This window comes from Gracilinanus agilis, chromosome 2 (assembly GCF_016433145.1).
Source record: "Gracilinanus agilis isolate LMUSP501 chromosome 2, AgileGrace, whole genome shotgun sequence".
NCBI classification, from domain to species: domain Eukaryota; kingdom Metazoa; phylum Chordata; class Mammalia; order Didelphimorphia; family Didelphidae; genus Gracilinanus; species Gracilinanus agilis.
This window is the reverse complement of record NC_058131.1, coordinates 267,121,917-267,134,408: the sequence shown is the minus strand read 5'-3', so window position 1 is coordinate 267,134,408 and position 12,492 is coordinate 267,121,917.

The window sequence follows — 12,492 nt, the reverse complement described above, 5'->3', positions numbered from 1 at the left end:
CTACAGCAAGGAGTGAGAAGCAAGGCACACACTTCCACCCCACATCTGTTGTGCCACATTCTGAATCTGAGCCCAAGGCAACATCCAAACCCTGAGAAACTACCTGGGCAGAGAGAGGTCCAAGCTAACACACATCTCTTGAGGTTCCAAGCAAACCTGAAGTAGGGTCCATCCCAGGGCAGTCTGTGCTGAAGCAGGCTGATTTGTGTGGACCAAGCATGGCCAGGAGTCCCAGTCAGGACCTATGTCAAGGACATAGATCCCAGTTTGGGGTAGTTGGTGGACCCAAAGCTGTGCCTCTTGAGCCTCCCATCAAGGCTGATCTGATCTGATCAAACCCACAGTAAGACCAAAAGCTTCATCCAAGTTTGAGGTGAGAATTTCAGCCATCAGCAGTATAAAGGGTTAACTGAAGTGGGAGGTGGCTCTCAGAGCTCCCAGCCCTCAGGCCACCATACAATCTTGGTAGAACTGAAACTGGCAGAAACCCAGAAATAAAGCTAAGGGTAGCATGAAGGAAGGACTAAAGTTTAAGAGGTTACTCTAACCTCTCAGAGAACATAGCCTACATATAAAAAGGTTGGGAAAATGAGTGGACAACAAAAAAGCACCTAACTGTAAAGAATTTTTATGGAGACAAAGAGCAAGGCACAGACACAGAAGGGACAGTGAAAGCAATAACACACACAAAGGTCAAAAGAAAAATATGAATTGGACACAGATTCTGGAAGAGCTCAAAGAGGATTTCAAAAAGCAATTAAGAGAGGAAGAGGAAACATGAGAGGAAGGGAAATGAAAGCAATGAAAGAAGAAATGGACCAAATGAAAAAGGAGGCTTAAAAGCAGATGGAGGAAAACCATTTCTTAAAAATTAGAATTGGGCAACTAGAAACTAATGATTTTCATGAGGCATCAAGAAACAATGAAACAAAATCAAAAGAATGAAAAAAACATGAAATATTTCATTGAAAAAAATAACTGTCATAGAAAATAGATCCAGGAGAGACAATTTAACAATTATTGGACTACTTGAAAACTATAATCAAACAAACAAACAAAAAAGCTTGGACATTATCTTAAAAGAAATTATTTAATAGATGTCACTGAGATTTGATGGCACAAAACTGAATCATAGCTCTGGATAGGTGTACTTTGTTAAAAGAAACAAAACAAGTAAAATGAGGAAGGAAATATAACTTTGTAAATGAAGAAGATATCTAAGAACCAGAGCAGAGGGATCATGATAAAGAGTATTTGGTTGAAAATAAGTAAGAGAAACAAATGATTTTGTTATTAGAGTACTACAAACCAGTGCAAAGAGAAGAAATAGTTGAGGAATTTTTCAAACATCATTAACCTGATGCAGAGGTAAGATATAGGAATCTTCAAGAATTCAGGCAACAAAAATCAGTATAACACTGATATATCCCTTTGTGATTTCCAAAGTGCTTTCCATCAATTATCTACTTTGTTGATCCTCATAACAACCCACTGAAGTAAGTAGTACTATTATTCCCATAAGAAACCTAGGCTAAGCAAGTTACTTGCCCAGGATCATACAATCAATACTCAGGGTCTCAGGTTTTTTTTTTTTACTCAGGTTTCCCTCACTCCAAGTCTAGCTCTTAATCTACCATACTGCCTCCAGCTAGAGCTCTGTCTCTACCAAATGCTAATCATTTTTTGACTTGCCTTTTTTAAAAGCCTTTTTTGATAGTTAGTTTGGAGTATGTGGGGTGTTTTTTAGCACATATTACCATCATCAGCTCAGGCTAACAAAGAGAAATTCTATTCTAAATTGACTTTTCACTATCAGGATGGAACTGGTTGCTTGGGTCAAAGTAATGGGAATCCTGAGGACAGGTCACCACTCCCTTTTAGAGTTTAGTAATAGAGAAAGAGTGGAAATTTGGGCATAGTCTGACAGGCACCCTGGATTTTCAGAAAGTAGTTGTCAAAGTATTCACAGGATTCAATAGGTTAAAATGCTCTAGGGAAAGTCAGCATAGGAAGGATGGGAGATGGTTGAGAATGAAACTCTCAAAGCAGAAAGGAATATAATTCCAGTAAGGAGGAAAAATAATATTTATCTGAAAAGAAAAATGTGGATGCACAGGAAACTCACCAATCCACTTAAGATTTTAAAAAAGAAATATACAGAAGATGGAAGCTAAGTCAGGTGCCAAAATTAATGCATGATATGTTCATATAAAAATAGTGGCAGGAGTACTTAAGTTCAGTGATAAGGTTTCCACCATGTTTCTTCATGACGTCTTGCAAATGAATTAAATACTAAAATAGCATTACCCTTGACTACCATGTCTCTCCACTTCTGATGAAAACCAAATGTGTGCTGACTAAAGTGCTTAGAAGTCTTTCTGGCTTGTTAGAACCTTCTAGAATTAGGCTTTGGTGTTAAAAATTCTGAAAACACCATTTCATTTCCATTCCACAATGAGACCTCAGAAGAGACATTTGGTAAAGGAAACAGAAGTTAAACAAAAGTTGAAAACTTCTGCCTTTTCCATCATCTGTTTTCATTGGCTCATTCATCCTGAATAGATCAACATCATCACCATCATCATCACCATCGATCATCATTATCCTTATTTTGCCTTTATTTTATCAGTGATTGTTAAGTATATACCAACCCTAGAAAAGAGCCAAGCATTTTTATGTTTTTAAATAACTCAAAAACTTAAATCCCTGACTTCCAGACTAAGGTGGCCACAGTGTAGAAGCAAGGGGCTTCCTCTCCTCACCACCTACTGATAGAAAGTGCCTCGAAAGGGCAAAAACCAAAGTTAAGGGGCTCTTCTATAGAGCACAGTCTTGAAGGTAGGTAGGGTTTGGGCATTTCCATGCTATAAGTGGGTAAAATTACTCCTATCAAAGCACAAGCTGATCACCCCTCCCCCACTCCATCTACAGTGCCAGAATCAGAGTGAACACAGAGTCAGAGCAATGGTGGGGTAATTGCTAGGTTCTTGGGGAGGGGGCTGATTGAGGACCACAGACTTACCCAAGAGAGCAGCAAGACTTGGGACCTCAGGAGGCTGAGGAACTCGGAGATTGGGTGGAGAGATAGGGCAAAGAGGGGCTGCACACAGCAGATGCAGCGGAGACTGAAAAGTGGCCTCACAGCAAAAACTGCTCTGTAGCTCCATACAAAGACCTGACTACCCTCCTCAGTCAGACTTCTGAGTGGGAAGGGAAGAAAGAACTAGCACAGAAATGGTCACCAACCAGGAATTATACTCTGCAACTACCAAAAAAAAAAAAAAAAAAACAATAAAAGAACCTTAACCCTGAATAAAAAAAAAACACAACCAAACTACAGAGGAGGCAGCAGAGGACAACAAACAAGCAAATACATCCAAACTTTCCAAAAAAATGGAAATTCGTCATAAGCCCTTGAGGAGTTTGGATTTGAGATTATGAACCAAGTGAGAAAGATAGAAGAAACTTGGCAAGAAAAGTGGGAAATAGTTCAAAAAGAAAATAACAGTTTAAAAGACAGAATCTCCCACTTGGAAAAAGAAGCCCAGAAATCAAATGAAATGATAAGCAAATTGAAGACTATGAATAACCTGCTGGAAGCCATGAAAAAGCAGGATAGACCAAACCAAAAAGGAAAATCAAAAGATCATAGCTGAAAAACAGTCTTGAAGAACTAGAATTGGGCAAGTAGAAGCTAATGATTTCACAAGACAGCAAAAATTAATAAAACAAAGTCAAAAGAATGACAAATTATCTCATTTAGAAGATGACAGACTTGGAAAACAGGTTGAGAGGAGACAATTTGAGAAACATATGCCTACCTGAAAACCTGAACATTAACAGAAATCTTGACATAATACTATAAGAAATTATCCAAGAAAACTACCCTGATATTCTTGAACTAGAGGGCAAAATAGACATTGAAAAAGTCCATAGACAACCCTCTACATTGAATCCTCAAAAGACAACCCCCAGGAATGTAATTGCCAAATTCAAGAGTTTCCAAGCTAAGGAGAAAATATTGCAAGAAGCCTGAAAGAGACAATTCAGATATCAAGGAGCACCAATCAGGATTACACAGGATCTGGAAGCCTCCACACTAAAGGACCACAAGGCTTGGAATACGATATTCAGAAAGGCAAGAGAATTGGGTCTACAACCAAGGATCTCCTACCCATCAAAACTGACTATATTCTTCCAGGGGCAAGTATGGGCATTTAACAAAATAGAAGATTTACAAGTATTTATAAACACCAGAACTAAATGGAAAATTTGATGTCCAAATACAAATATAAAATTTAAGATAAACATAAAAAGGTAAACAAGAAAGAGGGGGAAAAATTTTTAAGGGCTTCAGTAAGGTCAAATTGTTTATATTCCTATATGGAAATTTGATATTTGTAACTCTCAAAAACTGTATTAACTATCATAATAGAAGAATTATTCATAGGTAGTGGTTTAAGATACTAAGTGGTTTAAGATAATATGTAAAAAAACAAAAGGGGTGGAATAGAAGATGGCATCAAGAAAAATATGACAAATTATACTACATAAAGAGGCACCTTGGAGGGGGAGGGGAAAAATACTATTATAAGGAGGAGAGGAAAAGAGTGCTAATAGGTAATACTTAAACTTTACTCTCAGTGGAATCAACTCTAAGAAGGAAGAGCATATCTAGATCCATTGGGGTAACAAATTCTATCTTACCCTACAGGGAAGATGAGAGGAAAAAACCAGGGGAGAGTGGGGCAGGGAGTACCAAAAGGGAGGGAAATAGAAAGGGGAGAGAATTTAATAGACCCTAAAGAAAAATAAGAGGGGAATAAGAAGGGAGAAGGTGGAAAGGGAAGTAAAATAAGGCTGGGGATTAGGAGGACTGATTAAAAGCAAAACACTGGTGTGGAAGGCAATAGTGAAAGAAGGAAGGGCAGGACTAGGAAAGGAAATCAAAATTATGGTGAATACACAGGTGGTAAGCATAACTCTGAATGTGAATGGGATGAATTCACCCTTAAAAAAGAGGCAAATAGCAGAGTGAATTAGATCCTACCACATGTTATCTACAAGAAACACACATAAGGAAGGTAGACACACATAGGGTAAAGGTAATAAGCTGGAGCAAAATCTATTGGGCATCAACTGAGAAAAAGAAGACAGGAGTCAGAACCATGATATCAGACAAAGTCAAAGTAAAAATAGATCTAATTAAAAGAGATAGGGAAGATAATTACATCCTAATAAAAGGCAATGAGGAAATATCAGTACTCAACATGTATGCACCAAATGGTATAGCATCCATATTTTTAAAGCAGAAACTACTGGAGCTTAAGGAGGAAATAGATAGTAAAACTTACTAGTGGGAGACCTGAACCTTCCTCTATCAGATCTAGATAAATCAAACCAAAAAATAAATAAGAAAGAGGTAAGAGATGTGAATGAAATCTTAGAAAAAATAGAATTAATAGATATATGGAGAAAAATAAATAGGGACAAAAAGGAATACACCTTCTTTTCAGCAGCACATGGTACATTCACAAAGACTGACCATGTACTAGGGCATAAAATCATGGCAAACAAATGCAAAGGAGCAGAAATAATAAATGCAACATTTTCAAATCATAATGCAATAATAATAGTAATTAGTAAGGGTTCATAGAAAGGCAAATAAAAGATTAATTGGAAATTAAATAATATAATTCTCCAAAATAGGTTGGTTAAAGAACATATCATAGAAACAATTAATAATTTCATTGAAAAGAATGACAATGAGGAGACATCATATCAAAATATATGGAATGAAGCCAAAGCAGAATTCAGGGGGAAATTTATGTCCCTGACTGCATATACTAACAAACTGGGGAAGGAAGAGGTCAATGAATTTGGCATATAAATTAAAAAACTAGAAAGATAACAAATTTAAAATCTCCAAATAAAAATTAAATTAGAAACCCTAAAAATTAAAGGAGAAATTAATAAAGGTGAAAGTGAAAGAACTATTGAATTAATAAATAAGACCAGAAACTATCACTTTGAAAAAACAAATAAAATAGATAAAGTACTGGTTAATCTATTTGAAAAAGGAAAGAAGAAAACCAAATTAACAGTATCAAAGATGAAAGGGGCAACCTCACCTTTGTTATATCATTTTCTGATAAGAAAATGGAGAGTAAGTTGAGTGACAACCAACAGTTTGGAATTTGGAACCTACCCAGATGACATGAGCCAAGGGGAAAAAGACAGTTTCTGCCAACATTATAAAAAGGCATGGGCTGAGGCAAACAGTCTCTCAGTTGTGAGATAAGGACCCTGGGTGGCTGGGTGGGTAGGCCAAGCAACCTGCTCTAGTTACTTGTATTCTGCTTTATTGATTACCACATTACCAATTACTGAATAGAGCTGTGAGATAGATACCAATTACCTGATTAACAAGAAGAACATCATCAACCCTCAGGCCATTGGTCAGCTCCAAGGTGCCTGGCCTTACCAGGGCCAGAGAAGGAGAAGCATCTCTTCAGCCAAGTAACAGAACCTGATTATTGACTGATCATCCATCTCTATCTTCCATAGTATAGCAATGACACCTCATTCCTCAACTGTGATCCTTCCCCTGAGTTTATTACAATTAAATTCTTAAAGCTCATTTAGGTGAAGGCTGATTTTATCTAGGGGAAGGGAATACTTTAGCTAAGTCGCAGTCAACCGCATTATCCAATCATCACCAATATCTATCCATTTATCATCAACATTTATCCAATCAAACTCAACATCTATCAACTCAACTCCAGAATAAGCAGCCAGAGAAGCTATGTGATTCTACTTACAGCTTCTCATTGGATCACTTAGTTCTGGGCACTGTAGGTGGGAACTGGTGTTTGGCTGAGCTGCAAACAGTTGGAGAACTAGCGTTCACTGTCTCAACCTTGGTGTTCATTGAGGCTTCCCATCCCTACTCAGCTGTGGTCCTTTAACCATCTGAGGAGCTTAAGCCATCTCTCTATCAGGCCCAATCCAGAAGCACCATATGCCCATAACACCTTTAATGAAGAGGAAATTAAGGTAATTATTAAGAACTATTTTGACCAATTATATGGCAATAAATATGGCAATCTGGGTGATATGGATGAGTATTTACAAAAATATAAATTCTCTAAATTAACAGAAGAAGAAACTGAATACTTAAATAATCCCATATCAGAAAAAGAAATTAAAGAGCCATGAAAGAACTCCCTAAGAAAAAATCCCCAGGGTCAGATGGATTCACAAGTGAATTCTATCAAACATTTAAACAACTAACCCCAATACCATACAAACTATTTGACAAAATAAGCAAAGAAGGAGTTCTACCAAATTCCTTTTATGAAATAAATATGGTACTGATTCCAAGCCAGGCAAATCGAAAACAGAGAAATAAAACTACAGATCAATTTCCTTAATGAACATAGATGCAAAAATCTTAAATAGAATACTAGCAAAAATACTCCAGCAAGTGATCACGAGGGTTATTCACTATGATCAGGTGGGATTTATACCAGGAATGCAAGGATGGTTCAATATTAGGAAAACCATCCATATAATTGACCATATCAACAAGCAAACCAACAAAAATCAGATGATTATCTCAATAGATGCAGGAACAGCCTTTGACAAAATACAACACTCATTCCTATTGAAAACACTAGAAAAGTATTGGAATAGAAAGGCCTTTCCTAAAAAGAATGAACAGTATATATTTAAAACCATCAACAAGCATCATCTGCAATGGGGATAAATTAGAAGCCTTCCCAATAAGATCAAGAGTGAAACAAGGATGCCCACTATCACCTCTTTTATATAATATTGTTCTAGACACACTAGCAGTAGCAATCAGAGAAGAAAAAGAAATTGAAGGTATTAAAATAGGCAATGAGAAGACTAAACTATCACTCTTTGCAAATGATATGTCTACTTAAAGAATCCAAAGAATCAACTAAAAAGCTAATGGAAATAATCAACAGCTTTAGCAAAGTTGCAGGATACAAAATAAACCCACATAAATCATAAGCATTTCTATATATTTCCAACATATCTTAGCATTAAGAGTCAGAAAGAGAAATTCCATTTAAAATCATCCTAGATAATATAACCTATTTAGGAATCTATTTACCAAGATGAACATAGGAACTATATGAACACAACTACAAAACACTTTCCACACAATTAAAACTAGATCTAAACAATTGGAAAAACAATAATTGCTCATAGGTATGACAAGCTAATATAATGAAAATGACATTCCTACCCAAATTAATTTACTTATTTAGTGCCATACCTATCAAACTACCAAGAAACTTTTTACTGAATTAGAAAAATCTATAACAAAGTTCATTTGGAAGAACAAAAGATCAAGAATATCAAAGAAAATAATGAAAAAATGTGAAGGATGAGGGCCTAGCAGTACCAGATCTCAAGCTGTACTAAAGCAGTGGTCATCAAAACCATATGGTACTGGGGGCAGCTGGGTAGCTCAGTGGAGTGAGAGTCAGGCCTAGAGACAGGAGGTCCTAGGTTCAAACCCGGCCTCAGCCACTTCCCAGCTGTGTGACCCTGGGCAAGTCACTTGACCCCCATTGCCCACCCTTACCACTCTTCCACCTATGAGACAATACACCGAAGTACAAGGGTTAAAAAAAAAAAAACATATGGTACTGGCTAAGAGACAGAAGGGAGGATCAGTGGAATATACTTGAGGTAAATGACCTCAGCAAGATAGTATACAATAAACCCAGTTTTTGGAACAAAAATCTACTATCTGACAAAAACTGCTAGGAAAACTGGAAAACAGTATGGGAGAAATTAGGTTTAGATCAATACCTCACACCCTACACCAAGATAAATTCAGAATGGGTGAATGAATTAAATATTAAAAAGGAAATTAGAAGTAAATTAGGTGAACATAGAATAGTTTACCTGTCAGATCTATGGGAAAGGAAGGGTTTTAAGACCAAGCAAGAGATAGAGAATATTACAAAATGTAAAATGAATAACTTTGATTACATTAAATTAGAAAGGTTTTGTACAAACAAAACCAATACAATCAAAATTAGAAGGGAAACAACAATCTGAGGAAAAAATCTTTATAACAAAAACCTCTGACAAATGTCTAATTACTCAAATTTATAAGGAGCTAAATCAATTGTACAAAAAAATCAAGCCATTCCCCAATTGATAGATAAGCAGGGACATGAATAGGCAATTTTCAGATAAAGAAATCAAAACTATCAATAAACACATGAAAAAGTATCCTAAATCTCTTATAATCAGAGAAATGCAAGTCAAAACAACTCTGAGATTCCGCCTCACACCTAGCAGACTGGCTAATATGACAGCAAAGGAAAGTAATAAATATTGTAGAGAATGTGGCAAAATTGGGACATTAATGCACTGCTTGTGGAGTTGTGAATTGATCCAACCGTTCTGGAAGGCAAATTTGGAACTATGCCCAAAGGGCATTAAAATATTGCCTGCCCTTTGATCCAGCCATACCACTGCTGTGTTTATATCCTAAAGAAATAATAAGGAAAAAGACTTGTACAAAAATATCTATAGCCACACTCTTTGTGGGGGCAAAAAATTGGAAAATGAAGGGATGCCCTTCGATTAGGGAATGGCTGAACAAATTGTGGTATCTATTGGTAATGGAATACTATGGTACTCAAAGGAAGAATAAACTAGAGGAATTTCATGTGAACTGGAATGACCTCCAGGAATTGATGCAGAGTAAAAGGAGCAGAACCAAGAGAACATTATACACAGAGATTGATACACTGTAATACAATCAAACATAATTTACCTTCTCTACTAGCATCAATACAAGAATCCAGAGCATGGCTGAGGGACTTATGAGAAAGAAAACTAGCCACATTCAGCAGCAATGCAATGATCCAGAACAATTCTTAGGGACTTATGAGAAAGAGCACTATCCACATTCAGAGGAAGAACTGTGGGAGTAGAAATACAAAAGAAAAGCAACTACTTGAACACATGGGTTAATGGGAATATGTTTGGAGATGTAGACTCTAAACAACCACCCCAGTACAACTATCAATAATATGGAAATAGATCTTGATCAATGATACATGTAGAACCCACTGGAATTGTGTGTAGGCCATGGGGAGGGTGGAGGCATTTGGGGGGGGGGGGGGTAGAAAGAACATAAGTCATGTAACCAAGAAAAATATTCTAAAAAATTTAAAAAAAATTTAAACCGGAAAGTGAGGGGATGCCCTTCCATTTGGGGATTGGCTGAACAAATTATGGTATCTGTTGGTGATGGAATACTATTGTGCTCAAAGAAATAATGAACTGGAGGAATTCCATGTGAACTGGAATGACCTCCAGGAATTGATGCAGAGTGAAAGGAGCAGAACCAGGAGAACAATGTACACAGGGACTGATACACTATGGCATAATCGAATGTAATAGACTTCTCTCCTAGCAGCAATACAATTATCCAGGACAATTCTGAGGGACTTATGAGAAAGAATGCTATTTATATCCAGAGAAATAACTGTGGGAGCAGAAACACAGAAGAAAAACAACTGCTTGATCACATGGTTCAATGGGGATATGATTGGGAATATAGACTCTAGATGATCACTCAATTACAAATATTAATAATATGAAAATAAGTCTTGATCAATGACACAAGTAAAACCCAGTGGAATTGCTTATTGGCTATGGAAGGGAGGTGGGAGGAGGGAAGGGAAAGAACATGATTCATGTAACCATGGAAAATATTTAAATCAAATAAATAAATTTAAATCCTTAAAAAAAATTAAATCCCATTCTCATGCACCATCTTCTGAGGCAGCTGTTCACCTGAAAAGTCCTCCTTCTCTTCTGAAGTCCTTATTTTCAGTAGTACTGAAAGAAATTCTGCCTGACTGACTTCATCTTCAGTTTCTTGTCTAGGACTGTATAACCCCTAGAATTGATTTCCAGGTTCTTTATAGCAATATCATTTCTTCCTAAGTGAATCATCTCGTGGGGATAGTGTTCATCAGATTTCACAGTAATGTTCCAGATATGTGCTCCAAAAAGAAAGCAAATTCACTAGTGTTTATCAAGTTGACAAAATAGCCATCTAAGCAGGGAGATATGACACACCACTACACATCTCTCCTGCTGACCATTATCTCTGTATACCTCTTTTTTTTTAATAAATTTTATTTTCTCTCCCTACCACTTCCCCTTCTCCGCCATTAAGACATCAAAAATAAAATAAAATAAAATCCCTCTGAATAACGTGTATAGTCAAGCAAAACAAAATTCTCATGTCAAAAGAAAGTCTCAATCTGCACATGAGTCCACCACCTCTCTCTCAAGAAATGTTTAGCATGTTCATCATGGGTCATCAAGAATCACAGTTGGTCATTGTGTTGACCAAAGTTCTAAGTCTTTCAAAGTTGACTTTGCAACATTGTTCTCCTATTCTGCTCTCCTCATCACTGCATCAATTCCTTCAAATCTTCCCAGGTTTCTCTCAAACTGTCCCCTTCATCATTTCTTACAGTACGATATAATACCATCACATTTATAGACTATAACTTGTTCAATCATTCCCCAATTTATGGACACCTCAGTTTCCAATTCTCTGCTAGAAAAGAACTGCATATAAATATTTTCAAAACCATGGGTCCTTTTCCTCTTTCTTTGATCTCTTTGGGGTATAGACCTAAAAGTTGTTAAAGGGTATACAACGTTTAATAGTCTTCTGTCTGCCCTGAGACATGACGAGAACAAACATCTCTATAAATATCTCTGTGTCTGGACTGAGATTTGGACAAGAGCGATTATCTGTCTGTGTTTCAACTGGGAGCCTGACCACAGAAAACCTATGTCCATGCCTGTGTCTTCCTGGAGACACTTATTAAAGCAAGCATCCATCTTTGTCTTGGACCGAGGTCACGGACCATTTCTCTATGTGACTATGTCTGAACTGAAATATAGACCAGATCAAACTTTGTTCTGTATCTGTATTGTGACACTGACTATAGCAAATATCTATCTCTGTCTGCATTGAAGTCCTGCCCTGAACAAATGATTGTCATCAAGAAAGGAGGCATGGTCTCCCCAGGAAACTGTTTTTCATTCAAATCAGTGTTATATTCAAAGGAGATCACTAGTATCTATTTGAGGTAGTAGAAGATGGTGTACAGAGAGGATAGGATGATACTTCTCCTTTATAATAGTTGCCCAGGCAGGATCCTTCAGGTCAAAGTGGTTTATCCCTTCAGGACCCGGGTTAATTGATATATTAATTTGGGCTCTTCAGCTGGGATAACGTTGATATTCTGACTGTGTTGACTCCCTTCCCAAAACAAGCTTTGACACTGATTTAGGAAGGTACTTTAAACTTTATATATATATATATATATATATTTGATAAGAAGGATAAGGGTAAAGGATTGAGGTATTAGGAGACCCTACTTAAATTGTTACTAATGAAACTCT